This window comes from Varanus komodoensis, unplaced genomic scaffold (assembly GCF_004798865.1).
Source record: "Varanus komodoensis strain SLA01 unplaced genomic scaffold, ASM479886v1 scaffold1, whole genome shotgun sequence".
Lineage (NCBI taxonomy): Eukaryota > Metazoa > Chordata > Lepidosauria > Squamata > Varanidae > Varanus > Varanus komodoensis.
The window spans coordinates 96,755,459-96,781,255 of NW_025335268.1; the positions used below are offsets into that span (position 1 = coordinate 96,755,459).

The following is a 25,797-nucleotide window of genomic DNA, read 5'->3' on the forward strand; positions in this document are numbered from 1 at the left end:
CACAACTCCTCCTAAGAAAATTACATTATAGTAAAATCCCATCCACATTTAAAGACAAATTAAACTGATCTGCCTTAAGCAAGACTGAAAAAAATCCTAGAAGCCTGATCCCCCCAGTACTTACAAATCTGGTATTGATACCTAAGAGCATGATCCTTGCAGCTGGGATTCAGCCCTGATTACTATGATTAACCAAGTAACAATAAAAATGTAGCTGCTCATAACACTCCTCAGAAGATTATGAGTACTCTTATGAGGACAGAAGAAGAGCAAAGACACAAGTCACCTCTGTGTGTTTCCCATTTTGCATGCTAGGAGCACAGGAGTGATGCAGAGCCTCACTCCCCATCCCCATCCGCGTCCCCACCCCCATAATGTGCACTCCAAAATCAGACTTGCAGCTTCAGAGTGAGGCTGGTGCAGAAATAAGCATTCTGGTTGCAAGGGCAGAAGAAGGGCATTCCAAGGTCAAAGTCCTAGCTCCAGCCTTCAAGGGCATTTCTTGGGCTGGAGTCCGGGCTGATCTCTCTCCATGGCCAATCAGACAGCACCTCCTAAAACAGCTGGTGTGGTATGGTGGTTAGAGTACTGGACTGGGGACTTGGGAGATCCAGGTTCTAGTCCCCACAGGGTGACTTTGGTCCAGTCACAGGCTCACAGCCTAACCTATCTCACAGGGATGTTGCTGTGAGGACAAAATGGAGCTGTGGAAGCTGTCTTGGGTTCATCACAAGAGGAAAATGGTGGGATATCAATAGAATATAATGTGGTGATGACGATAACAACAACAACATGCTTTTAACATTCTTCACCCCTAAAAAGGTCAATGTGTACTACATTTTGCCACAAGTCACAAACTCTGCATTGGGTGACAATTGCAAGCGCGCATGGTCGTGCTGGGGGAAGATGGCCGTGACTGCGCCCGTGTTCCTGCCCGAGCGCACCCACACCCACCTCCCCTTGCACGTCCGCCACAATCATGCCCACCTCCCCCCACATGATCACTGGGGGGGGGGGGAGATGGCCACGATCTTTGTTGTTCTTTGTCACTTTGCTTCAAATTTTTGTGAGTAAAAAAAATAGTTGCAGAATGGATTAACCTTATTTACATTGACCCTTATAGGGAAATTTGACTTGGCTCATGACCAATTTGGGTCACAACCAGAGTCCTGGAATGGATAAAGTTTGTGAGCCAAAGTACCACTGTAATTTGGTCTAGGAAAATCCTAAACTCCTGGCTACCTAAAGATATAATTTGGCATCTAGAAAGCTGAGCAAGCTTCCAATACTTTTAAGAGTGTATAACATCTGTGAAGATAAGCTGTGTAGATAGTAAATAGTGTCATCTAATGAACAGGAAAAATGGATGTTCAAATTCTGGAAAGACCACATTGCTAGATTCTCCCACTATTATCTCCACACTTCTACTTATCTCCTGAAAACTGGAAAAATCATGCTAGGAAAGCACATCAACGTTCTTAATTTCAAAATATCAGGTTAAAAGCAGAATTTATACTAACAAAGCTTAGTAAATTTTTATTTAAGTTAATTCACTATCTCTATTACATCAAGAGGCGCTCTAGACTTGGAAAAGCCAGTATATTCTAGGTAATGACTCTAAAAACAGCATTTCACTGGGCAATGCTAGTAACGTGTGGATTAAGCTCCTAGGTTATCCTTATGTATTTATGGCTCACATTTATGTACCTCTTTATATCATAATGTGTTTTATGTTCCACATCCTCAAGAATTGTGAATATGGAAGGCAATGTCAGCTGAATGACCTGTGGACAGTATCTCCTACAGTACCTATCTTTGTTCAGCGTCCACCAAGTCTAGAAGCTGGATGTCAAGCATTTGTGAGCCTGACCCCACCACCACCTCCATAGTCCTGTTTTGGAAGATGGACAGTAAAGAGATTTCACTTGCGGCTGGTGTCTAAACCAACTGCAGTACTGGGAGGGCTGTTTCTTCTCCTGGTTGAACTTAACAGGGTCCCTGCTGACAATCTGTTACTGTTTCTGGTAGATCATGGCTGTTTGTATATTTCAACTTATGTGGAGTGATTTGCTCTGGCAAGCACTTTGCTTTTACTCTGCCTCCCTCACTTGCAAGGAAACTATAAAGATATGCCACAACACAGAGGCACTGTTGTGCTGGGATACTGTATGAAAAAGCGGCCATGGCAGATGCAACACAGAGGTCAGGAAACTACAGGGCCGAAATGTGATGAAGAACATACGAAAGTATGAACACTAAATCCCTAGGACTCAGCCGACTGGCAGGAGCGCATCCCATCCCTTTAAGAGCAGTTCCAGTCTCCCCTGCTTCAGAGCAGGCCAAGTGATAGCTGCACACATGCCAAGCTAATGAGTTATGATCTGTGAGCCCATGAGTGCTGGATGGATATGGAGCGACAGGCCAACCAGAAGAGCAGCCTAGTGCATGCCAATCAGGAACAGAAATCAGAAGGGGCATGGCTGGGTCAGCCCAGCAGGGGCCCTCCTCACACATTCCAGATATGGCATGAAGAACAACCATCATCACCCTCTCATCAAGCCTGGGAAGTGTGTGTGTTTGTGTGTGGATAGAGAGAGAGAATTCACCCTCCTGCTGACTTGTGCCAACACTGGGGAGTCAACAGCTGCTGGGCATTGTCCCAGCACCACTTCCTCCTCCATCCACAGCCCTGCAGGAGGTAAAAGGGAAACTTGGAGGTGCAGATAAAAGAGCTGACTCTCTTAGCATCATGAAAAACAACTACCCTACCTGTTCCCTCACGCAACTATAAAAGTTAAGCAGGGGGAGGGAGGCTTTCCAGTTCTTTTTGGAAAAGAAACACAAAACCAGTTTAGCAGCCTGCAAGCTGGACAATATTATCCACACTCCAGAGGATATGGCCAAATTTCCTACTGAACAGAGATGTAGTTGATGGAGGGAGAGGGGGGAAATGAAGATGCATTAAAAATTAAATAGTATGCCCCTCAACTCTTGATCAATCTAAGTGTTTGTTATGCTAAGACATGAAAGTAGACTGCAGTTTGCTTATGGCAGCAAACCCTGGGCCAGTTCTGCTCACCTCTGTACAGGTTTAAACAGCAATTAGTCAAAAATAGATTAGAAGATGAATAATCTGCAGAGAACCCTAATCCCAGCTAGCTATAACACGTTAACAAAAAAGTGTAGCATTTATATAGATCTTTAGAGCGCTTAAAGTGCTTCACAACTATTTTTTCAGAAATAATGTTCCACAGGTAAAGTCAAGCACATTATACCCATAGTGCAGATTGGGAGACTAAGAGTTAAGGAAGTGACATTTTGTCTGCCTGAGACAAAATGTGAATTTGTTACAAAGACAACATTCAACTGAGAACTCCCTGACCCGCAGGTAGCTCCTTGAGTCACTTCACCAGCCACACAGATCAGACAAACAGCAATCCTGAACTTTCAACAAGAGCTTAAGTGCTCTTGGCATCTGCACTGGTTTCTGTGTGAGAAAGCAACAGAGTTCCACGCAATATGCAGAGAACACGCGGAAAGGCGTCAGTTTTCTGTTGCTACCTTACATGGTTCTAAGAGCCACAGCCTAACGACAGCTTTCCATATTAGAAATCCATGCCTATCTTCCACTAGCAGACCAAAGGAAGGACCCTCCCTGCCCCCCTTGCGGCAACAGAGCCACACACACTGTCAACTGAAAATATCAAGACCAAAATCCTCCCAAATCTACCCTGTTTCTTCCAAATCAATCTCAATACCCAGGGGCTTCTTTTCCCACAATGCTTTGGAGGCAAACGTGTCACTTGTACATAATACATGAAGGCTCAGCAGAGCCATCAGAGAGTGCCTTTTTGCTTCCACATCTTAACATTAATCTTATGTTCTGGTCCTGCACAACAATACTCCTGGCTGAACAAGACACTGCAGGGAAGGAAGAGAGCAGGGTCAGGACTGTGCCCGCCCTTCCCCCATCAGTTTCAGTTCAAAGCACAGAGAAGGGAGGCATCTGCTGAAGCCATCAAGCCTGTCCAGCGGAAAGCTGCTTGGGAACAAAGAACATGATCAGAGCAGGCAGCCCCTAACCCTTACACAACCCCTCTACTTCTCTCAGCACTGCTGGCAAAGTGTACCCAAGAAAAAGCCTGCCTGTTCTTTGCATGCATGGATGCACCAGTCATGAATGATTCCCTAAATCCCAATCTGGGCAGTGCATACACTGGAGAAGCTTTCTAGCTCTTAGATACTTTTGCTCCTATCTAACCTCAGTTGACCAGCATATGGCCTGGAAGGAAGTTACAAATGGCACCACTTTCCCTGTCTCCTCCAATACTTGTAGCATGGAACAGTCAGCCACAGGAAGCTCTGAAAGTGCCAAAAATTTCAGGGGCTGCAGCTTCTTTATAGAGAATGGAGTGCTGGTTCACAAACACATTCCAAAGTTACAGCAAGCAGCCCATTGTAGCGCTGCCTCTGCCAAACATTCTGAGGTTCAGATGGCTTCTCAAAGAGCACAGAATTCACAGACTCAAAGCAGGCCAGAGGCAACAGTCCAAAACCACTGAGTCGAGAAGCCTGCTTCCTATTCTTAGCACCCTGACCTGGCCACCTAATTTTTCCAAGAAAGGTAATTAACACAGAGAACGCCTTCCCATTTAGCTAGCTTAGTAGATTTCAATGTTTTTATGATTGAATTTAATTGCTGTTCCAATTAACTTTGTACAGTAGTCTGTGATTTGATAATGAAGGAAGAGGAGGCTGGTGATGTAATAAATATAACTTCAGCAGACAGCCATGCATAGGTCAAGTTAAGCACGCACAGATCCATAGAATAAAAGGGATGTAGCTTAGAGTTTTGGATGGAGTGACCTAAGTTCAAATACCCACCCGCCCAGGAGCCGTGGTAGCATCCTGCTGTGGCTCAGTGGTAGGGTGCCCTCTCTGCATGCAGAATACCCTGGATTCAGTTATTAACATCGCTGTCTGAAAACCTGAAGAGCTACTACGAGTTAGTGTTGGCAACAGTGAGCTAAATGGACCAATGCTTTGACTCACTATATGGCAGCTTCCTATCTTCCCAAAAAGATGCATGGGAAAGTCTGGCCTGCCTGGTACTGGCCACACGTTCGACAATGATCTACAACTATGTGCATACGGAAACATTAAACAAACCCTTTTAGAAACCTCCTATGTCACGCACATCCACCAAGTACTTCTGAGGGCCTGCCGGCCTTGCCCTTTTTTGCCCCTTCACTTGCAGGTCTGTCTGCTTAGCACAACTTTCCCACTGGCTTCCCCACCACACTCACGTATCTCCTCTACAAGTAGCAGCATGTGATCTTCATGCACCCTAACTTGCCTTGTTGTCATTTATCATGTACACCCCAAGTCCGTCTTCAGCACTGAGAGCACAGCACACTTTACCAAAGTCTTCCCCAACATTCTGGGAGTTGCAGTGCAGCGCATCTGGAGGGCATCAGATTGAGGGTGTTGCTCTACAATCATCTGGGGGCGAGTGAATTTGCTATCCTGGCTGGACCGCTAGACTGCTGCTTGTTGGTGACATTCTAGGAAAGCATCTTGGCAGGCGCAGCCCTTTCGGCCAGGGAGGCAGGTAGCAGGGCAGGCAGAAAAGGCCTAAGCTTTTCTTCTCAAGAACCAGTAGCAACTGACTCAACAGGCAGTCAATTCATACATCCTCGTTCACCTGATGGGGGCTCCACTTCAGCCGTCTGGTGCGAGCGGAGGGCTCTGGCCGGCACACAGTACGGGGGCCTTCACTAGTCCACCTCCTCCGGGCACAGAGCCTGCGCAAGCCCCAAGGATGCAGAGGAGGGAGGCCACGGCCAAACTTAAAGAAAAAGATCGCCGGGGGAGCCTACTAGGCCAGACTGGAAAACTCACTATCTAGCAGGAAGATCACTCAGGACGAGCAAAGGGGCGCAGGGGAGAAGCGGGGCACCTTTCGAGCGCCCCAAGCTCGACAGAAAAAAACACCTCTGCCCTCCGAAGGTGAAAGTGCCGCGCAAGACGGATCCAGGCCAAGCGCTCGCAAACCACTCGCCGGGCGAGGAGAAGCGCCGCGGACGAGGGCGAAGGGAATTCGAACCCCAGCAACGCGCGCAAACCCGCCAAGGCCGGGGGCGGGAAGGAGGGAAGCACGCCCGAGACATCGCCGGCCTGCGGCTGGTCTCCTTCCGACTCCGCGCTAAGGAGCTCAGCGGGACGGCGCAGCCAACTCGGTCCCTCCCCCCGCGCCCGAGGGAAAGCAGACGCGCGGGGGGGGGGGGATGCCGGAGAGTGTGAGCTGGGGAAAGGCAGAAGAGGCATCGCTGCCGGCCCGACACACGGGAAGCCCCCGCCAAGCCTCGGGTCACCAACTCCGTGCGCCCAGGACTGGGTTTCGCACAGAAATTGCCCCAACTCCGAAGGATCAAACGGGGGGTGGGGGGGTTGAACTCAGGCGGGAGGAGTCCCCTTATCTTCTCTTACCGGGCCTAAAGCACTTTCCCCGGCCGCGTCCCACCACGGAGCAAGACCTCACTCGCCCCCTTGCCCCCAGCCCCGCACCTGGCTTGGCCGCCTCCATGGTGCCAGTCCACCTCTCCGCTGCTCAGGGCTCAGCTCTTCTCCCGGCTGGCTCCCAACGCCGCGCCGCCGCTCCTGCCACCGCGTCTCGACAAGTTTGAACAGGCTCCTCCCCTCGTCTACCCGGGACTCTAGAAGCTCGCCTGCTTCCACCCTCCTCTTCCTCCTTCGCTCGCCCAGCCCCGCTTTCCCCCTCCATCCCACCTCCCCGCTTAGCCGGCGGGAGACACGCACGAGGCCTCCGCGCTTCGCCAACATGCCGCGCGCCTCCGAGGCCACCTGGTAACATACCGCGCGCGCCTTACTTTTCCCGCATCCACACATCATGTACACGACGTCTGAAACGGACACACACACAAACTTTCACATTCCCACCGTTATTACTGATATTTAATTTCTGCGCCAAAGGAGAAGCAGAGGTGGGCAGAGGTTACATCTGAATCTACTGGGAGAGACCGGTGGGTAATCTGAGGCCCATCAGCAAGGATATTCCACTTGCAATGCTTTCAAAATAGCACAAAGGTCCATCAGGCCCATGCTACAACTGAATGCTGATTGCACTGAAAAGGGTGGGTGAAACGGGGAGAGGGATGCATGGAAGGGCTGCAGGCCAGTTATGAGACTTCTAGCAACAAATCCCTGGGCACAGACTTTAAGCAGGTGACTTTGGCACCAGGCTGCAGTTGCTGGATCTTGGGAGTCCATGGCCCTTTTGCCCACATACCACTCTCTCTGTGCCCCCAGTACCACTCTTCACACCATGAGCGGCCACCACTGTTCTTTCCCTGGTTCCACATCTTTCATCATCACCCAAGGCCTCTGTTGGGTCTCACAAGCCAGTTACACCAACACCCTGTCCAAAGGCAGGCAGTTTTCCTGTGGCTTCTATAATATTATAAGATGATGCTGACAGTCTGTCCATCAGTACCATAATAACAAGCCTCTGAAAATTAGTCACTTGAAACGCCATATGCATATTAAGAAGACACCAGGGATGTTCTCCTCAGGATTATTTTGTTTAAAACGCATTCACTACTTTTAATTAATTTAAATATATCCTTGTTGAAGTGTGCAGTAACATCTTCAGACTCTAGGGGCAAACTTCCCTAAGCAACATATTGCTTTGCAGCCTACACAATTTCAAACCAAAAAGGATTAGGATTATATGCATCCCCCACCTGCTGGCGTCCCCAGGGAAAATGAAATGGGCAGATCACTTCCTCAGGGAACTACAGAGGCGCACAGTGACAGGGCCCAGCCCAGGGTGTCAGCAGCAGAGCTGGCCAAACCATGAGGCAGGGTGAGGAAGTTGCTTCAGGTAGCAGATGTTGGGTATCATAAAAGGACAGGAAATGGTTACTTACCTCCTTAGTTGTTATTGTATTTCTGCTCCAAGGACTTATGGATTTCTTGCCTCATATGCCACAATAATTGTTAATATACTGTGCACCTTTATTTGGGCAGGACACTTTCAGGCAGCAAAATATCTTGGGCTAGTCCAGGCCAACAGGCACAACTTTGCTTAGATTGGGTGTACTGAATGTATCCAGCTGACAGCCTTTATGACTTTTCTTAAATGTTTTATTGTATCAAAGAAGGGCCATTCCAAACTGTAGAAAGCTGGTTCCATTCCATTTCCATGAAGAAATTTTCCTCATAAATTTCCCTGATTTGCCTGCTATTCAACAGCATTAATATGACACTCCCTGATGGTATATCTTCTTTACATCATGCACTGCCGTTTCTAGAGCATTTCTTTATGGCAAGGAAACATTTCCAGCATTTTAATTCTATTTTAAATGTGTATAAAAATTAAGTTTACAAGACCCAGGCAGAACAGGAACATTTTTAAACATAAGAACAAATTCTGCAAGGTCCCAAAGGAGAGTTGCAGAAGGAAGGTACTGCAACAGAAAGGGCCCTTATAGAAGCAGGAAAGGGGTAATTCAGAGTTTTCCATGGATAATTTTTGCATGCAGGAAAGGACAGAGCAGTTCTGTTAAAGGGATTTTAAAAACTCAGATTGTATAAGCCAGCAAGCTAACTTTTTCTTTTTGTAGCTTCAACACATTTGGTCATGTTGGATAGGCGTTGCAGCCCAACACACTTGAAGAACACCAGGTTGGACATGGCTGCCCTAAATTTATAAGGAGACTTTTGCCAATTTTTTCTTCCAAAGCCAAGAAAGCATTGCTTCCTAATGGGCTGGCTTGCCCTGCCACTGCCTCCACAGAATTTTTTGTTCCAGGTACTGAGACATCAACGTGTTCATAGGACTTTCTCCAAGAACAGCTTCCCCATTCATTTCAACAGAGTAAGCCAATTTTCATGTATGTGTTTATGTGCATGCAGACTTTTGGAATGGGTTACAACAGCACAATGCATGGGATTCCTGTACATGGAAAACAAACATGACAGCTGAATAGCTAAAGCTGTTGAAAACATATTTTGGCAACACGGAGACAGCAGCTTTCTAGGCAATAGACCCAATGTGAAAAGGCGGGTGATGAAGGAAAGAGGAGAAAAATAAACCTAAATTCTACTGCTGGAATACATTTCATAAAATTAGAGTCAGCATGAGTGAGTGGATCAAGAGCAGAACATGGGAATAATACTGACCAGCTTTGCAGGAGAATGGAAATGCGTGAGTTTCACTATGAAGCCTGCTACACAGAAAAGCAACAGCAAGAAAGCAAAGCACCTTTAATTTATGCATTTTATTTTGGTTAAATAATTTGTGAGAGGAAATGGTTTGCATATTCTGATACCTGAATAGTTAGCGGGGAAGGAGGATCTTTGAACATGGCCACCCAAATTACAAGCAGTCCCAAAGTTTCCTTCTGAACTGGGAACTTTGGGCAGAGGTTGTTCAGCTGCCTTAGATTTTCCCCTTAAACTTTGGGAATGTGCTTCAAAAAATCAAAATGTTTTGCTCTGTGTCATGATGCAAGTTATGTAGGGAATTTTCAACCACACAGGATTCTTAAACAATCTGGTCCACATACCATTAAGGGGTTTATTATTAAATAGTTAGAGTCATGTTGAGGGTGGAGGAAGGAGAGGAAAAGAGAGAAGGAGATGGGACGTGTTTTAAGGAATGTGAGAGCACCTCTCCCAGGAAACGGGCAAGTAAACATCTCAGCTTCATGTGGTTTGTCACCTCATCTGTGCATCCTTCTCTACTCACAACTGTGCTAAACAGTACCCACTCTCGACCATCCCACTCAGCCTCTCTATCTTGTCCTTCAGACCCGCTCTCCAGATCTATGCTCAGGTGAAATTGGGGATACACAGAGAGCTCACTTACGCTGCCTATGCCAAGCATCCGACTCTGCAGGTCAGGATGTCTTTCCTGATTCCACCTCCACCCTCCTGCCTCATCTCATCTTGCACAACAATGGTCCATGGCACCAGCTGCAGCAAGCACAGTCCCAGGAAGATGGCCGAGTGAAAGACTCTGGCCTGCTGTTGTGCCAGCACTTGCAATCAATCTGCCCACTGAGGAAATGGAGCCAAGACAAATGCTGAGTAGAGGACAAGTGCAGGCTGGTCTCTCCCCAGATGGTGATCCTCCCCCATGACCACTGTCCCCAGCTTCAAACTGTGATTGGATCCTTTGAACTAGGAATGCACAGATTTTGTTCAGTCCATTCCATCTGTGTTTTGCAGATTATCGGGCCTTTTCCATTCCAACATCTGCTCATTGATGGAGTTAGATTGTTTTTAAACCAGAATTTCATTCTACTTGATGTGCATTAGCACGAATGCACACTTGGGTACGTGCACATTAGTTAATCTGAATTCGCCACTAATGTGTATTAGTACAAAACCTACCTCTCCTGCCAAAAGTTTAAAAGTTGTCTGCAGATTCCATGTGACTCAGAAAAAGCCAATTCACAGCAAAATCCACAGGTCATATTCACATCTAAATTCATCTGAACCTACTGTGGATTTAATATCCCTATTCTGAACACACATTTTCTCCCACTGTCTCCTCTCAAGCAAAGGAAGTTTTCATTTATTATCAGGTATCTCTTCCTCTGCAGCCACAAGAGGGCACCAATGACTTAAATATCCTCACAGGAACAGTCTTCCAGCTTTCCTCTCTGTCCTTCCCCTTGTCTCACCAGAATCTGCTCACGCTGTATTTTTAAAAATTACCTAGAACTTTAGCATTTTAATAGAAATATTAAAAGTGCTTTAAAGTACAATTCACTTTGGAGGAGCCCACAGAAACTCAAAACCTAATATTTTGCAAGTTCCAACAGAGTACTCCCATGCATTCATCCAGATGCAAAAATAATAATTCTCTTCTTCACATATAGGAAGGCTGGATTAGATGACTTGCAACGTCCTGTCCCATTCTAGGATTCCTCCTTCCTTCAAACTCTCTGGAATCAAAGCAACCGCTCCAGCTCGAGCTCGCTCACTCGCTGAGCACTCAGAGAGAGAGAGAATCCCATAAATAAACTGCTCTGATCCTTTCCCCTCCCAGGCTAAGAAGAACAAAAGTCCCCACCTCCCACTCATCCGCTCCAGGCAGGCCAGAACTGTCACTACCCTTCAGATGTTGCGCACAGGGTGGCCTCCTGCATTTTTTTAAAGGAATGAGTGAGTATAACAAAAGAATGGCTTGTTTTTAAGTGGAGAAGGCTAGATAAACCCATGACAGACACACATTATGCTGTTTGTGCTGGAAGGCTAGGCAGTAGTATAAATTTCTGGATTAGTAAGGGAGTGAGTGGATCTCAGGTTTAGCAACAGCTTATGTTTTGAGAAGATATTTTGTTCAGACGTCTCTAAGGAAGCATTTCCTAACCTGGCAACTTCCAGATGTGCAGAACTACAACTCCTATCATTCCCAGCCAGTTATATGCGAACCCCTCAGATCTAGCGAAGCAGTCAGCATGGAGATGGAGCCAGTTAGGACTTTGTTGGCACACTTGCCAAACCGTTCCTCACGTATTTTCAGGTGGGATGTTCTCTGCAATAGACCAGCCTGCCTGCAACACTAAAAGTGCAATTGCATACATGCCTACTCAGAAGTAAATCCTACTGCGTTCAGTGGGGTTTACTCTAAGTGTATACAGGATTGCAATCCCAGAGATACTTTGTTGCTTGACCCCTTCTGCGTTCTTCCTTGAGGTGAGAGGCTTATGCTAAAGTTCACTTTTGGACAGGCCAAGTACGGCGTGAAGGGAACAAAGTGCTCAGAGGTTCCTGGCCACTGGTAGTTTTATCCTCTTGGGAAGAAGTGGCCCAGAGGGATGCTATGTTCTGCTCAAACACCGCACCTCACCCTTGTCACACTCTTGTCACAATGCCGCATTATAATCAGGACACCAAGCCTACTTTGTCACAACTTTGCTATTTCTCCCACACTCTCCTAACTGTAAGATTGTTATGATTACACCACAATATGTTTGTGCTACCAAGTTCATATTCCTATATTGCCCTTAATCCCGACCTACTTGTGCCAACTTTTCCAGATGCACCCCAGAAATCACCATTTTGTACCCAGGTTACATGGCTGATACTTAGTCCTGGCACAAGCTCTGCCGTCACCCGAGGTCTCCATCTCGCTGCCACATCATTTGCTACCGCCTGCCCGGGGATTCACGCCGAGCATCCTGCCAGGCTGAGCCCAAGGGCGGGCGGGCAGGCCTTCTGGGGAGCCACAGTGGCTGGAGGAGATGGCCAGTGTGACTCGTCGGAGAGCCATCCGCGATGCCTGGCTCCGATCGGGTCTCTCAGGCAGTCTCCTGAGATGGCCCTCTCACAAGATGCTTCACTGACTTCAGCAGCGGTGGTGGGACAAGCCACCAAATAAAGGCTTTAGTAGGAAGCCCACGCCCCACAGAGGACCCTAGGGCAACAGGACACTCACACACACACACCTCCACACACACAGACTGATTTGGGCAGAGCACCCTTTCCCCCACCTCAGTCAAAGTCAATGGAACAAGCCTGGCTCTTGATGCTGAACAGCAGAGGAAGCGGGAAGCAAGTGCAGGGATGACAGGAGCGAAGGAGGAGAGGTCATCCTGCTATCTCGGCACACAAGCAGAAGCTGAGTGGCTTAAGCAGAACAAGGACACACTCTGGTTCAGTGGGGGCTCTGGCATGGACATAAAAGGGCTACGAGTCGATTAAAGGTCACTGGAAGATCAGGAGCCCTTTGGGTTGTACTGGCTTTTGAACACCCACGACCTACTGATCACTGTCCTCTGACACCCAGAGATGCTGTGCAGCGAGCCCCCAACACTGGCACCCCTGCCTGCCGTTGCCTGGGAATGCACTGGCTCGGAGAGGCCTCCTTGCCAATCCAAGGAGACAGGCCGGCCCACTCCTCCCATCGCAGAGCCGCTCCAGGCCTTGCCGTTTATTTGATCTTTGGATTTTCGCTTCTCTAAACAGTAGTGCAGCCCCAAACCCCTGGTGTGACTGTGGCAGCCACATGATTCGCCCAGCAGCTGTTCCTGGAAATTTACCACACAGTCTTGCTGTATGGTGGAGGCTGAGGTGGGTAGGAGGGGAAGAAGGGGGGGCACTCTTAAAGGGCAATCACACCCTTTCATGTGGGAGTGTGATTCAATAGACAGTGTTATGTCTGGTTTCAGCAAAGCTAGACTCAAATCCCCACTTATTCATGAGACTCATTACTTGGCCTTCAGCAAGTCTCAGCTGAACCCATAAGTAGGAATGCTGGAGAAATCCACAACACATTCCTGTAACTTCAGATCTCTATGAATCTGACCTGCAAATTCTACAAAGACTGTTTTTTTCTGAGTCCTGCAGATTCCACAAGGTTGTGAACCTTTTCTTCCCTCTCTTTTACTTTTGGAGGGATTTATACAAGTGCTCACTGTTGTGAATGTGTATCAGTGCAAAGCTGCATTAATGTCATTTTGCAAACATGAACAACATTCTCATGCTTCCCTTAAAAAATGGATTCTGTCAATGAGTGGATAGTGAAACAAATGATGTCTGACAATCCACAAAACACAGATGGACCAGATGTTACAAAATGGATGTATCACTGTAGGTGTGCATCAAATAAGTTATGCCAAAAAGGGACACAGAAAATACAACATACCCCAAGAAATATCATTTTAGAACTCTTTAAATAAGATTTTCAAACACTAAAAATTTTAGTCAACCATCCTAAAACAGGCAGAAAAATATACAATCTTCTTCACTTTTAATTATAGGAAATGTCTTAAAACAACACAGTAAGGTAGAATTCTGGTTTTTAGCTCATGCTATTCATTTCCAAGCTGCACCAGCTATCAAATAAACAACGGTCTAGCACAAGAGATCCCCACTGCCACACCTCACACCTTGCACTGGATTCTGGCAAGCCTGAATTCAGAGACTTACAGGCATCTGCTGCCAGAATGACAGGACACACTTGTGATGCTGATATAGGGCACACCACTCACAGATAAACACTAACCCCAGAGGGGCACTATGGGAGTTATGACTTGCAGACAGTCTTCTACTGTACAACTGCAATCCAAAGCTTAGAGTTGTAGCACTCATGGAAAAGGATGCCAAAGTTCCAGAGAGCAATGCCTTGCACTTGATCTGCCACTAGAGGGCAGAACTGAGAGCTGAGTCCTATAAAGCAGGGGTCTCAAACTCAACTTACCTGGGGGCAGTCTGGGTGAGGCTGGGCCGCATCAAGTATTCCACCACCGCGGTGGTGGTGGGCCGCTCATCCCATGGCCGGCCCGGGCGCCGCTGGCGCTTTGAAGGCCGCAGGGCCCCTCCCCCGTGCCCCGCCCGTCCCGGCAATTGGCCCGCGGGCCGCGAGTTTGAGACCCCTGCTATAAAGCTTAGGCAAGTCTAATTTGAAAGTCTTTCAGGTTTCAAAACTCTCTTTGTTGTTTTTCCTATCCATTTGGAAATCTAAATGTGATGTGAGAGGTGATCCTGCATATCCTTTAGAAAGTTCTTCTTCCTCTTCCTTCCTTGCACCCGCTTATCTCATTTTGGAACTATGAACACCTTCCTTATTCTAGCCCTAGGGCACCTGTTTATTATTCCCACAATCCTATTTATTCCTGGAGCCTCCAACACGATGCACATCCCTGCTGACAGGCCTGCAGACTCCTCGGGGACTGCCATGCTCCATGCCACTCCTAGTTTTTATGTCTTCAGATTGTTTTCATAAGGCTCTTCCCCCCTGCGAGGTTGGTATGTTCCAAAGCAAAGTGCTGCCTGCTATCCTCAATACCATCTTTATTTGGGTTCACACCTGTGCAATCCCATGGCTTCCCAACATTGTCCGGTAGGTTATAGGATTCTTGGGAGTCCAACCTCTGAGATCCTACGATCTGAAGGTTGCCTCCCCTGATCCCACTCTGTCACAGCCTGCATGGAAGGAACAACGCCGGCTTCACCCTGCCCCACCAAGTCCACAACTGAGCCTGAAAGACGGGAGAAGCCAGCCAGGGGTGTTGAAAATGAGAAGGCTGGCAGTTTTGGGGAACCATTTTCACGGACTGCTGGCTGCATCCCAGACGATGCAGGATTGGAATATGGAACAAATAACAGTGAGATTGTAGAGAATTGGCTAGGTCAAGATTTGGAGATGAAGGAAGTGGAGGTAATTATCTCAAGGCCACATGCTTTGCTGAGCCAGGCAGTATCTGGGAACAACCAAGGTGTACGGCCAGTGGAAGGGGTCTCTGAAGAGGACGAATTCTCAGACTCAGACCAAGCCCCCTCTGTTCTGGACCCCATGACAAAGCATCGGCAGAGGTGGGAGGCTGAACTGAATGAATGAGCAGTGTGCAGAGGGCAGGTGTGCTCGCTTTCAGAAAGCCCTTCCAAAGAGCTGGGGCCCAGGCATGTTCATAAGGAGCGTTCATAAGGAGATACTTTTTTAAAATATATTTTGTAACCCAGAGAGAGCTTTTAGCTCTGCAAATTCTCCCTGGCTTTTTGATTTTCTTGCAATACTTGGCTGTATGCAAAGGTCACGCGAGGCCAAGCATCCCAGTGTATTGGAAGATGTCCTGAAAAATGACCATCTGAACAGGAACATGAAACCGCTCAAGCTCCGTTTCTTGTGAGCAGCAGGCACAGGTAGCAGAACTCTTAGGGACCAGGCAAAGAAAGAACTCTCTGCTTCGTGTTCCCCTTGAACACTGGCTCTCATTTTTAGTTTTATTTTAAAAAGCTGTTAATAGAGCAACAAAAGTTCCAGCCTCCACAGAAAATGGCACAGGATGTGCCTATATTTTGCAGGTACACCATGCCATGAAGAGGGAAAACCCAGTAATCCAATCATGGACTTGCAAGGAAAGCAGAAAAAACTTGCAGGTGACCCTTTATGCCAGCCTTCTCCAATTACGGCCCATCAGATCTGTTGGACTACAGTTCCCATCATCCCCAACCATGCTGTAAGTTGTAGCCAACACATGTGGAATGTGCCCAGCTGGCCAAAACTGCTTTATGCAGTTGAGTCAAGGACAGCTCTTGGTCGGTTCCTTGGCCCAGTGTCCCCCTGGTTATTAGCAAGCTCTTGTAATACCCTGCAGGATATCCTCTCCCTCCCAATCCTGTCTCAGTAACCAGCTTCAACCCTTCTCTTATTCAGCTCTCTCATCCACCCCGAGAGAAAACACAACAGCCTGAACAAATACCAGATACAGGAACACTCCACCCAGAATACATCCCTAACCCAAGGCCTCACATGACAGAATGGAATCCATCACATGCCAGTCATGTGGCTACACAGCCCGTTTAAGTGTAGTAAATGTTTAACCTTTCATAATCAGGTATGTATCACTTAATCTAGTATGTGATATATATGATTAAACTTGGCAAAGTTTCCCAGAATAAGACAAGGTAGGTATAGACCTTGTGAAATGTGTAGCACTTACAATCTGTAGGAACACTAAGGTATAGGATGCCCCCAACCACACACTTTATTGGGAGTTATATGATATTAATATATGGAAGGTAACATGGGTTGTACCAAGGTATACAGATATTAATTCTGTACAAATTATCGTTACTTATACTGAGCTCTCATTAAAAGCAAGGACTGAAAGAATTTCTTTTTTTCTTTGCTAGGGGTGGGTGTTCTTACCAATATGATTTCTACCACTACACGCTAGTTTATAAAATTGTAAAATCTTTATTCCCTAAATAACAGGAACCTTCCTCTTTCCTTTTCCTCTGAAATAAATTATATTAAGATCCTCCCTGTATCACTTAAATTTCCTTATGTGAATATTTGCTGTGAAATGATCTGATCTAAGCTAAAGATTTTTATTTTGCTATTAAAAGTGAAAGGCTATACCCAAAGAGACACGTGCGTTAAAGCAGAGTATCAATTCAAACATGCAGCCACATATATGTGGGAAAGGCATGGCAGCAGCTCCACCCAGCAAGCCACTGGTGTGAAGCAGCTCCCCTTTCCAGATTGGTTGTGGTCTTATCCATATCTTTTGAAAAAGAGGATTTGTGAGAACTTGGTGGAACTTGCTTCCACCAAGCCAGCCGCTCTGGCACTCGCACAGTTGCCAAGTGAAGCACTCAGCCACAGGGATGGCAGCACGCAACTTGGGCCTTACAAGATGCCATCTTGTGGCTCTGCAAACCTCGGCATTTAAACAACAGCCCCTTCGTTAAACAAAGCCCAACAAAGGATGGAACAATGCTGAAGCTGTTTTCACAGTTCAGAAACATGGGGGAGGCTTGGAATTAAGGCACAGCAGAGACTCTGCAGAGGCATGCTTGGCGCCCATGGGAAGCCACAGTTTGCTTTCAGGCCAAGAATTTATGATACAGCAGGGTGAATTCCCAGGCCTGCTTCTCCACAGAACCTGGGAGCTGAGCTGTTTCCTCTCCTTTTCTTTCCTTGCACTACACAACACAGAAGGATAAGAAATGTAAGAGAATTCTGCTTCAAGGTGACATCTATGAACAGATGACAAAAAGAGTATAAAGATATCCCCTCCAAAATTTGCCAGGAAATTATTTCATTTCTTCATATCCTGGGAAAGATTTAGCATTAGGAGAAAGGAGAAAGGTAGACACCTATACAGAGAGATCTGTAGCTATGGAATATAATCAGGACCATACTTCCATGTTGTAAACAAAGAAAATGCTCCTTTCAACCTCCTTCCTGTATTATACTTCAGGGTTGGTGGATATATTTGAGGTTAGTTTTAAAGTGAAATAGCTGGAGCAAGGTACAAAATAGTGGCTCAGGGCTACATGAAAAAAGGGAAGAGCTCATAGACAGGAGTCAGTTGGCAACTTCTTCTCTTGAGCCATAAGCTAAGATCCAAGTACAAACTTCTGTCTCAGTTTATACAGAATACAGATTTAACCAGGTAATTTAGGCAACAGGAAAAAACCCATTTTTTTTACTGATGCTATGGTTTAAAAATTGACACTAAAAAAACCTTGTCAATCTACTACAAAATTATCTAACAATCTAATTTATGGATGGGGAAGAAATCTCACACTTTCAAAGCGCTGTGTGATCCAAAACTCACCAGTCAAAATTCGGTTTCCCAAATTTCACAGTGGAGCTCTCTGATAAAAATGCATACAACAATGCAAATATTAGAGGAAAACAACATTCAAATATGTGTTATATTAAGAAAACTGTTTTCAAAAAATGTACATTAGGCAAAAATCCATGCAGTATGTATGTTTTCAGAAATGTGTACCATCCATCTGCACAAATTTTCATGTAAACCATTTTGGAAAATATTTTCAAACATTTGGGCTGAGCCAAAATTAAGACTAGAGAAAGTCTCAGAAGTTCAAGACAAACTCAGCTTAAGACTGAAAAGAATGAGGGATGGAGAGAAATCAGAATGAATGGATTTGTCCATCCCTACAACCAGTAGGGCCCAGTCTAGTTTCTGTCCACTCTAGTGTTCATAATGGTACCAGTCTACTGAGGCACACGGATAAACCCCAAAGCAACAGGTCTTTGGTCCATGTTCAGCATGTCCTGGGACAACTGGGTCCCCGCCACTGCTGTGCTTCCTCCCACAACACTTCAGAACTGTTCTTTTGTCTCAGCTGCAGGAACTAAATGGAAAGCACCTCCAGCCGAAGAGGAGAAAAGGCCGAAAGCCATGTTCAGTGCTCCTCCCTTGCATGCAGCAGCAGGGTCTGTTCTGCAGAAACCTCAGCCTGCAAGATAAACACACACTTCTCTCTGCTTCATCGATTCAGAGATCGCCACAACTAACTTGTAAGGTCATCACAGTGTTTGAATGACGTGTGCATCCTTTGTGCCACAACCTCCCGGGGCAGCTTTGGAGCAGAGGAAAGGTCTGCTCTGGGAATCGCAGCTTCCAGGAACACACATCCCTTTACATCACATGGTCAGTTTAAGATTTCCTTAAATAAAACAGAGATGCGGAAGCAGGCCCTTTTGGCAGGCACTCACCGCCAGATGGAGTGGGAGGAGGTAGAACATTTTTGCACAATCCCATTCTCCATCTTTGCAGCCTTTGCCAGCCTTTGCCAGCCAGCCAGCCAGCCAGAAAAGTTTAGACTCTTCGACCACAATATCTTAACCAGCAAGCTCCAGACATCTTAGACCAGTTGGCATCTGGGATTATGGTTCTATTTTCTTCAAAGGAGGGAGCCCTTCCAGAAGGAGGCACATGGGTCTTGGTCTGAGCGGTATAAAAATCTCATGTATCACAACCCCACCAAACTAAGAAAGTAACATAGGCATTGCTCTGAGATGTAGTAAAATACATGCACCCGTTCAATGCTTGGACACAAACTGCCTGCATCAACGATATTCTCTGCATCAAAAAAGAGGGCTGGACAAGATCACTTAGCAAGTATTTCTTGTCTCTTAGGGCTAAACTGCATGGTAAGTTCAATGCGTAGCTTGCAGTTGATCATCATTTTTTTCAACTTCACTCCCCCACTTCTTCCTGAAGTCTAAAAAGAAGAAACTTCAATTGGTGGAAAAAGAGTATTAAGCAGTGGGAAGAGGGGTGTTTTAGCATCTGCAGAGAGGAGACTTTAGGGAGTAAAAGCAGCTGGATGAGAAGGCTTAAACTTCCCATACCTATACATGTTGTTCCTAATCCATCACATGCCTCAAGATGTTTAAAAAGGGAACCAGCTGCATTATAAAGACAGGGCATGACTGGGTGACTTCGGGTCAATTATGATTCCTCAATCCAACCTATTTCACAAGGTTGTTGTGAAGGTAAAATGGTGAGGAAGAGGAATATGCAAGCAGCCTTAAATGCTTTGCAAGAAAGCAGGCAAGTCATTGATATAATAATAAATAGAACATTTAGCAGAACATGTTGTTTAGTCCTGAATTGCATTATTTTGTGCTCTCCACCTTCCCGAGAGGCAGGATGTTTTAGGGCAGCTCTACAGGGCTATTTCCTTGTGAGAAGATGACACTGAAGACATGTGGAATTTCTATTACCATCTGTTTATTCAGAAATATACAGGCTGACCAGATGAGAAGCAAGCAAGCACATATGCAGTGCTAAATGCAAAGCAGCAGCCTTCCAGCACTCCTAAATTCTAAAAATCTGCTTCTGCCAGTCAGAAATCTCACAGCAACAGTTTCCAAAAGTTTCCAAAACACTTCCTCTCTCTGGGGGCTTCTAGAAGGACAGCTCCTAGTGCTACAATCCCAAAAGCACTGTGCAACTATTCCATCTTTTCCTACTTCGCAGATTATTTTGTGAAGAAGAAAAAAGAATGGAAGCAGCTGTGGGAAAACACAGCAGAGTTGCAAAGAGAAGACGTTGATCTGGGGATTTCTGAGAAAATTCTGTGAATGAGACAGGGTGACCGTGTGGTAAAAGCATTGGTTGGAAGACCCGTCTTGCCCCACAGCCAAATGCATAATGTACAAATCATTCCTCTCAGGCTCTGGGTCATGTCTCCACATACATGTGGTTTCGGGTACTTTCTTCCAGCCCTCCCCAATCTGGTACCTTTCAGATATGATGGACTACAACTCCCATAATCCTATCCAAGACCCTCCCCAGCTGACTGGAGGATGGTGGAAACTGTACTCCTACACATCAAGGGAACAAGATGGTGGGACGGTGCCTTCTGCAGTGGAATTTTAGATTAAGAGCAGCTTGATGATCCATCAATAGTAAAGTAAGTACCTTACGGTGTGACTCAAGCACCTGGCCAAAAAAGATGCCTGCCTTCTGTTGGCAGGTCAGAATAGTACAATGCACAATAGTAGCACTGTCACATGCTATGTCTTGTTCTCCAGATCACGTCAGCATTGCCCAGCCTAGCTTAGGAAAGCTGACTTGTAACTAAGTCCCAAAGAATTCCATGGGGTTTGTTCCAAAGTTGCAAAATAAGAACTGCACAGATATTCCTCTGTCAGCAACCGCTAGCCATACCTTGGACGGAGACACTGCCCAGCGCCGAGCCTGGGAGACTTAATTGTCACAGAAATGGCTCCAACTGTTGTCCCACATGGCATTACTTTTGCATGTCATGACCTTTGACCCTGCCTCATGTTTATTTGTTTTGCCCGCTGTGTGTGCATGGATGTGTGTGTGTGCGCGCGCGCCCACTCAGTTTGCTGTCCATGTGCTAACTCTTGATGGCCAACTCCAAGACGCATGTTCTTTGCTCCTTATGGTTCGAGTTTAAACCAGATGTGGACTGAAAAGCCCACCAAATAGAGAACACATTCAAACAGAGGATTGTCTTTTGTCCTCTGTACAGACAGACACCTGGCCCATGTGCTGCAGAGATATGACATTAGAAATAAGTTGACATTCTGAGGATGTGGCACGTGCTTTTTCCCTAACCACAGAAAATCGTAACTCACCACAAATGTGTGGGTTTATGGGGAAGGTTTGCTAGAGGATGTGGCTTCGGTGGGGTTGAGGCCTAGTAACTCTCTCTTTAGAGATGGCCAGTGGGAGTTGGGCAGCGGAGCTGACTGCGGTTGCTCAAAAGCACAGGAGATAATCATGTGGCAAATGCGGTTGGTCTATGGCTACTAAATCCTTTGCCATGACAGAGGATTTGATTTGGTTACTGTGACTATTCACTCTAATTCTTAATCTATTTAACTCTAAATCAACAAGCCCTTCCAACGTTAAATTGATCATGCTTTCCTCTTACAGTATTACTTAGAGGGGACAGCTGAGTGACTGGGTGAAGCAGTCACCAAACTCTCTGCAGCCCTGGGCATGTTTTACTGGCATAATGGTTAAAAGGTTGGACTGGGTCTCAGAAGATCCAGGTTCTAGTTTCCACTTAGCTATTTTATTTTATTTTATTTTATTTATATTGTGATTTATATCCTGCCTTTTTCCTACAAAGGGCTCAAGGCAGCTTATATCTCCTACTCCATCTTATCCCCACAACAACAACCCTGTGAGGTAGGTTGGGCTGAGAGTCTGTGACTGGCCCAAAGTCACCCAGTTGGCTCCATGGCTGAGCGGGGACTAGAACCCAGATCCTCTGAGTCCCAGTCCCAGTCTCTTAACCACTACACCACACTGGCTATGAACTGTACGGACTGACCTGGCCTATCCACTGACTGCCTACTTCACAGGCTTGTTGTAAGGATAAAATGAAGATGAGGAGGACGATGTTGGCAATCTTGGGTTCCTTACAGGAAAAAAGGGAGGATATAAAAAAGATACTCAGAAGTCATAATGTTTTAAACAGGGCTTTTCCACAGCTTTATTGCAGGGAAATGCACTTTTTCTGAGTTGAACTCCCTCCTTTAGGGCCATCAGTCCCTGTTAACTTTCTCTAGTCCATAATTTGGGGTACATTCTGAAGATCCAATAAGAACATAAGAATATAAGAAAAGCCTATTCCTTTGGGCTTGATTTATAGGCTTGCCTGCAGGAGGACATGGAACCTAAGTAGCTAAGCTAGTTTCCTCCCAGATTTGGCACATTTTCTAGGCATTTCATAATTTTTGTTCCTGTATTCTGAATCCTCTCATGTTCATCTAACTTAAAACATCTGCAAAAAACAATGACTCAGACTGGGCACAGTACTCTAGATAACCAACACCATTTGAGCTATCATGAATTCCTGTGCCTGTGTTACCTTCAGTTCTTGAAAATACACGATTTGCATTTTTCGTTCTAGCATGACATGGTTGGCAAAACATACTAGGGAAGATGACAAAGCACAACTTCATCTCCTACCACTCGTCTGTGGAACAATCTAGGGACAAAAGAAATCACTTGTACTCTGTCTAGTAGGGAGAAATGGACGCGAAATAGAAATCAGGCCTATCCACAGAGATGGAACTTTCAGACTTTTGGTAAGGGTTACTATCCTGGGATAGTTCTCAACATGCAAAACCTTCATTCACCTACAAAATGTCTACCCTAGCTTTCTCCCTGACATTCTAGTTTTCTGTGCTGAAGGACTGTTTTCCAAGAAGAACACATCCACTACCCATCTAAAGTGGCACAGCCTGGCCACAGGTTTTCTATCCAGCAAAAAAGGCAGAGCATTGTGGGAGCCATTAGGTGGAGGCTGCTCAGCTCCGTGAGGGTTATGCAACATAGAAGGGATTTTATTGCCATGGAGACAGCAAACATGGGAGGGAACTGACAAGAGACTGAGAGTTCATATCCCAAGGTTTGTCTGGAAGCATTGCTACCAAGTGGAAAGAGCAAGCAGAAACTAACCATAGACAATCTATAGATCCAGCCCACGACTGGGTGAGACTGTAATGCATATTCCATCAAGTTGCGTCTAACATTGAAATTCTGACTGGCCAGCCCTAAGAACATGGAAACTAACTGCCTTCTGGGCTGTGGGGGTGCCTGATAAAGTTGTTATGAAACCTAGGCCTTCACAGAGGCACAATAATACACCAATAGTGTAAAAGCAACAGTGCAGTATGCAATCAAATAACAGTGTGACTTCTTCAATGTGTGCCCAGGATCACTAAGAAAGAAGTATGTTCTGGTGACTGGCAAGGAAAACAAGGGGCTTCTGGGGCAGGGAGAAATCCTTAGGCCCTGTCTGTGCTGTTCTCCATCAGGCTGCCTCTTGCATGGAGCTGCAGTTCTCTTCCTTAACCTTCACCAATCTGATACTATCCAGATGTGTTGGGCTGCAACTCCGGCCATTCCTACACTGGAGCGAAGGGAGCTGTAGTTAGACACATCTGAAAAGCTCCATGTTGGAAAAAGACTTCTCTGCATGACGTTTTCACTAATTTAGACCTTTCAAACCCAAGTTTGCTCTTATCATACATGCCCTATTCATGCTAAGAAACCGATCTATTAGTTCTCTGCTAAACTGCCCTGAAGAATACTGTCTCCTTTTCCAAATGGCAGTTCCAAAGATCACCACCTCCCACAATGACATCCGCCTACAGCCACTTTGCCAATTTCATAGAATCAGAATGCTGGAAGTGACTTAAAGGTCACTTCAACCAAACTCCCTCCACTCCATTCACTATTAGCAGATATCACACCGGTCAATTTACCCTGGGGTCTGCCTGTTTGAGCAGAAGCAACATGGTTCCAGCGAGAGGGTTCCAGATCTGGGCATGCATGCCTTAAAGAAAAAGCTCAAGAAGAAATAGCATTCAAATCAGTTGGCTTCACAGTATCTTTAAAAGAAACAGAACTCCTAAGATCCTGCAATAAAAGCCGCAAACTCTGTAAAGAAAACCGGTTGCTAAAATAAATAAGGTAAACTTGATTGCACAGCTCAGGTAGTTTGCAAGTGGTAACTGGAGTTCCAGTATTTGTTATGTTCTCAGTGACTGACAAAGGAGTTTGGATCAACTGAAAAGGAAAGTGGAGGTGTCAAGTCGAAAGTGGGAGGGAAGAAGACAGGAGCAAACCTACATGAGGGCTTCCGACCCATTCACAAGAAATTCTGCTGGGCCCACATACATTTCTAACCTTTACTGGAAGCCTGCCCATATATTTTGAGTTTACTTTCCTCAGACCCCAGGAGTAATATTTTTTGCCTTTTAAATCAGGGGCTAGGCAACTGAACAACTGGATACCTGCCAGATGTCTGGACTGCAACTCCTATCATCTCTTTCCATTGTTCATGCCCACTGGAGCTGATGAGTATTGCAGTGCATCAGATTCAGTTGGTGCGAGGTTACCCACCTCTTTTTAAAATAAACATAAAGGATTTTTTAGGCCCCCTGAGTCAGGAACCATATTTCATCATTCCTAATTGTGCAGCTCCCTTGACACCTTGGATCCTATAAACTAGCCTGCTAATGACTACACGTCCACCTTTCCCTCTTATCTCCTTGTCCTTACCACAAAAAAATAGGACCCTCTTCCAAACACCTTCACTCTGGTTCTACATTCAAATCCATGGCCTGTATTCTGTCATTCCTGAGGGCCACCTGATGCCTTCTCCTGTTGCCATGTTCTCCCAGTTGCTCTGCTAGGACCTGCAGTCACCTCTTTTGCCCACCTGCCCCATTTCTAGAAAGAGACTAAAGCACAGCAATGTTCAGAGGAGTAGCTATTTTGGTCCATTCCAACTAAAGCAACTGAGTCTTGTGACACCTTCCAGACAAACAAATTAATTTTGGTATAAGCTTTTGTGGACTAGAGGCCATGTCATGTCATCAGATGTACTGAGTATAGAGCATGGGTGGGGAGAGAACTGTAAACAATGATATCAAAAGGAAATTGAATGTAAAAAGTGACCATTTTAATAACATATCTTACAGCAGTTAAACCTATAAAAACATCATACAATGACAATGATTGCAGATAACATACAGGAAAATACCCACACTGATCTCAATGTGTTTAAGCAATGAAAAAGAACAACCACCCTCTTTGGTTTCCCACAGGAAACTCCAAAACAGCAGGATAAAAAGAGTAATAGGATACAAATAGCAACATAGTCAGAATCTATGATTAAGAAATAATGGAAAAATACAATCCAAATATCTTCTGGAGAAGCCAGGTCTTGACTGGATATGAAAAGGAAAGCAGTGCAGAAGGCTAGATGTATCTCCGTTGAGGGGACATTCGACTAGCAAAGAAGGCATTGGTGCCTTCACCATTAAGGCTCTGCTCCTGGTGAATGACTACCGCACCTCATTCAGCAGCACCATTTGCAACAAAGGAAAGGCATCAGCTATGGAAGAAGAGCTTCCTGAAGTTACCAGGTTCCCAGCCGTCCAGGGCATTAAAGCCCAAAACCAGCCCCTTGAGTTGGCACCAGGAAGCAACTGGC

At 45.9% G+C, this 25,797-nt stretch overlaps 1 protein-coding gene across 4 annotated transcripts in view; it reads right to left on the reverse strand.

The window, feature by feature from the left end:
- Positions 1 to 25,797, reverse strand: part of LZTS2 (leucine zipper tumor suppressor 2) — an 80,081-nt gene that overhangs the window by 41,777 nt on the left and 12,507 nt on the right. Inside the window, exon 1 of one of the 4 annotated variants that reach the window (XM_044437331.1) lies at positions 6,568 to 6,688. The exons of the other annotated variants lie outside the window; for them this stretch is intronic. The gene's annotated coding sequence lies outside the window, so the exon portion shown is untranslated. Of the gene's footprint in view, positions 1 to 6,567; positions 6,689 to 25,797 lie in introns of those variants that run through there. 4 annotated transcript variants of the gene reach the window in all.